This window comes from Equus quagga, chromosome 4 (assembly GCF_021613505.1).
Source record: "Equus quagga isolate Etosha38 chromosome 4, UCLA_HA_Equagga_1.0, whole genome shotgun sequence".
Classification (NCBI taxonomy): domain Eukaryota; kingdom Metazoa; phylum Chordata; class Mammalia; order Perissodactyla; family Equidae; genus Equus; species Equus quagga.
The window spans coordinates 16270591-16275036 of NC_060270.1; positions in this window are offsets into that span (position 1 = coordinate 16270591).

A 4446-nucleotide genomic window follows, 5' to 3' on the forward strand; every position below is an offset into this window, starting at 1 on the left:
AAATATTAATTACCTGTCAAAAAGATAGCCTTTTGGATATATTGGGTTAAATAAAATATATTATGAAAATTGATTTCACCTTTTTTTTATTTTTAAAGATGGGCATCTGAGCTAACATCTGTTGCCAATCATTTTTCATTCTTCTTCTTCTTCTCCCCAAAGCCCCCCAGTACATAGTTGTGTATTCTAGTTGTAGATCCTTCTAGTTGTGGCATGTGGGACACCACCTCAGCATGGCCTGATGAGCAGTGCCATGTCTGTGCCCAGGATCTGAACCAGTGAAACCCTGGGCCGCCGAAGCAGAGCGTGAGAACTTAACCACTTGGCCATGGGGCTGGCCCCACACCTGTTTCTTTTTACTTTCTTAATGTGGCTACTGGAAAATCTAAAATTGCATATGTGGCTCCCATTATGTTTTTATTGGACTGTGCAGTGCTAAACGGCAAACCCAAGCCAACCTGGTGCCTGGGGAGGGTGTCTGCCTCTGACGGGTGGTCTCTGTCTCTTTCTCTTACATTCAAAATAGGGTTTGAGGAGGCTTTTCTCTCTTCCTGTGTCTTTTGAGAAATATACAGGAAAGAATCACGGGGGAGATTGAGGCAGAGGACCCCTGAGTGCAGACAGGAAGAGACCTTAAGCTCCCTTAGATCCCCTCCTGTGTTCTCTGAGAGGAGGGGAGAATAAATGAATCAAGGAACGAGTTTGTGGAGGAATAAATTTACTGATTCCCTACTCCTTATCACTCTACATTCTGAGCCTGGGCATTTAGAGTCTTACCTATAATCCAAAGAATTATACTGAACAAAAAAGAGACATGTTGAGTCACGAGGCTTTGAGGTAGATGATCTTCATGAGGGGACTGGACCTTCCCTTGCAACTTGATTTCATGACTTGTCCCTTCTCAGCTAGTGAGCCCCTGGAAATGACTCACCACACGCACTCAAGTTTCCTACGGATTCCGTCTGTGCTGAGCAGGACAGGCAGGCTGTGTGTGCTGCACATGAACAGCAGCATGCAGGCGGGCACATCACACCCCACATAGAGGAAGGAGCCAGCAGCATGGCTGTGGCTGCTGGCCGTGGGTGTGAGTTTTGTTCAGTCTGCTGGTTCTTCCTAGTCCGGCTTCACGGCTGTAATTAGTCATCCCCCACATCCACTCCAAAGCACACCGCCCAAGAGGCCCAGGGGAGCCTTAAGTGTGCAAGATTCTGATAGCATGAGATACCTGATTGCGTAAGGTAGAGTCAAAGACAATGCTATCCAATACAACTTTCTGTGATGATGGAAATGTTCTCTATCTGTGCTATCCAATATGGCAACCACTAGCCACATGTGGCTGTTGAACACTTAAAATGTGGCTAATGTATTGGAAAAACTGAATTTTAAATTTTATTTAATTTTAATTAACAAATTTAAATTTAAATAGTGACATGTAACTAGTGGCTAGTATATTACACATCACAATTGTAGTAATTGCCTTGCACATGGAGAAAATATAGAGAGGTGTGTTTATAAGCCATTGGATGGCTCTACAGATGTTACGCATTTGAAAGGGCTGCCACTAGGAAGAAACATGGAGGTCCTCTTCTATTCTCCTGTGTCCTTCCTTTGATCAAGACAAAGCATGAGGCCAAAAGCAGGTTGTGCATTTATTTATTTCAGACTCTTCGCAAAAGGTATCTGAGTGGTCCAGTTCATGTAAACGGGGCCAGGACTGTCAAGAAGTTAGCAACACATAGGTGTCATGCAGGCATAGACTTGTATCACAGGGCTTGCCCTGGACTACAGTCATTCTGGCTTCACGTTAGAATGTTTTGAAGAACACCTCCTCTGATGCTAAAAGTCAGGTTGATTTTCCAGAGCCCGAAAGAGAAGTAGCTATGGTGTGTCGCCGACTGGCAGTCAGGATACTTGGTCCAAGTGCTCAGCATTGCCAGTTAGCTTCATGACATTGGATAGGCCACTTAATCTCTCAATTGTCATTACAAATGTTTCCCCGTTTATAAAATGGTAATAATAATACCTACTTTATAAGGTTCTTGGGAAGATGAAATAAGATAATGTGGTTGAGTCTCTGTAAACTGCAAGATGCTGAATTAATGTTATTATTATTATATTATGTCCCATGAGCATGTGCATCTGGCACTGCTTATGATGCTGCAGAGGTCCCCGAGGGGGCATCAAAACTTCTTGGGAGCAATGAAGGTAGCTAGAATGATCAAACTCTTAAAAACTGGAATTTAAGGGATGCTAAGAGTTGCATATATCATTGGGGTCTGCAAATTCTCCATATTTAAAAATTTTGTGTTTTATGTGAGATGATTATCTTTTAAAAAGTCAAACACCTCTTGGATGTTGATGACCTTCTTCTAACAGAGTGCTGCCATTGTCTTCAGTCTCTGTATTTAGGTTTATAATTAAGTTGATTTCATGACATGGAGGCTTAATTCATAAATGATTCGTTTGCCCAGCAGGGCAGAGCAGTGGAAGGTTTCGCAGGAGTAGTTGAAATACTAGGAAAGTGGTGGGAGAAGTGTCTTCACTTCGGACACTGTCGTGTGGGGCTGCTACTCTCAGCACACGTGCCGAAGCCGGCAGAACACCTCACCTCGTGAGCAGTGACATAGATTCAGCAAAGTGTCGCCAATACATTAAATTAATGCTATTTTAAACTGTTAATTTCATAGTTTTACTTGTATTTATTGTTATGGGAATTTTTTATCTCCTTTTATTTTAGTTTTATAATTCTGGAAGAGCTATAAGCATAATAGGCTTATTAGGTTTTATGTTTGAGCCTGTTTAAGAAAGATGATTGTGATAAAAATAGTTATATTAATTTATTTCTAAACATTATAATAAAAATAATCTCAGACCGCCCTCCCCTGAGGGGGGGCGGTCTGTGAGAAGTATTTTTTTCCTTTATGAGGGTATATACGTGACTCAAGTTTGAGAGACACTGGTGCGGGTTACCTATCATTGGATTTCAGAAAACTTGACGTCAAGTGCTAGTTTATTGTTTTATATTGGGAAAAATACGTACTTCTGCCCTTCTGTTTCTATAAACTGGTATAATACAGCTACTTCAAATGTTTCACAGGGTAATTGTGAGGATGGATAAAGTATATGAAGGAGAAACTCTGTAAACTAAGTGCTGTCTGAATAGCCCATGTGCCATTTACTATTATTATAGCCCATCTATACACAAACCACACCACAATGTTCAACAGGCAGAGAAGAGGCCTCAAGAGTTTGTGGGTGAGGCACAGAGAGATCAAAGTCTCTGGGCGAAGTTGGCTGGCATCATTGCGATGCTGCTAAGGTTCACAGAAATCAATTAGGGACAAATCACGCATCATGAAAATGTTTTCTTCCTCTTTATTTTCTACTTCCTAGAATAGCAGGTGAACTTGGGGGTTCAGTGATTGAGTTGCAAGAAGTCAATATTTATATTCATAGAGGTCACTATTCAGCTCAGAGTTCTCCTTAAGACCCACCCCATCCCTAGCCCATTTCTAGGTAACTTTGTGTTCCTCACACTGGTGGAAATGTCTATCCACACTCATCCCCTCCAACCAAAGCCTGTGTGTCCTTGGGGGTCCCCAAGCCAGATTGCTTATTCCTTGGGCTCTTCCTTGATGTTTGCTGCTCATGTATCTTTCCGTTTATAAATTCCTGTGGCACTGAGAGTCTGGATGGTACAATCTAGCTCTTGATTTTATATGAATCTTTATTTCTAGTTGTCAGATTTTAAGGTTTACCAGGGCTGAAGCAACTTCCTCCATTTTCTTCATATACTGCACAGTGTTGAGTGAAATACAGATGCTTATGGAAGACTTAGCAAATCTAATTCAGTTGAATTGACTTCACCAGGGACAAACAAGATGTAAGTTTTCTCCATCACGTTAGTAATTTCTGTGAGAAAGATGAGGTTAGAGAGCTCTTATGGGTAGGGTCACATATGAGAAGGTCCTATGGAGCAAGCAGGAGTCACTTAGGGGTCTCTAAAGTCATCAAATGGGGGCATATTTTGAGCCACAAACTTTCCTTGGATACAAGGATAGACGGGCATAGTGTGACATGGCATTGGTATTTCCAGAGGAGGCAGACAGATACGGATTTGCACATGGGGAAGGAAAAAAAAGGGGAATCAATTTTCGTAGCAGTAAATGAGCCACGTGATCATTTGTGAGTTTGGACAGGAGAAGGAAAATGCCCAAATTTCCCTTATATTTCCCCAAAGTGATGTCAATATATTCAATCCTTGAATACTCAATGCTTGTATCAAGAGGACTGATATGTTGAGAGTTTTTCTGGCCTTTTAGGTATAAACCTCAATTTGGACAATCTCAGACTGGACCTAGACCACAACGTATGAAAGAATGCGGAGGGCTGCCTGAGACAGAAACACTGTCACGATATAAAGAAAACACAATAGGAAAACAAGGG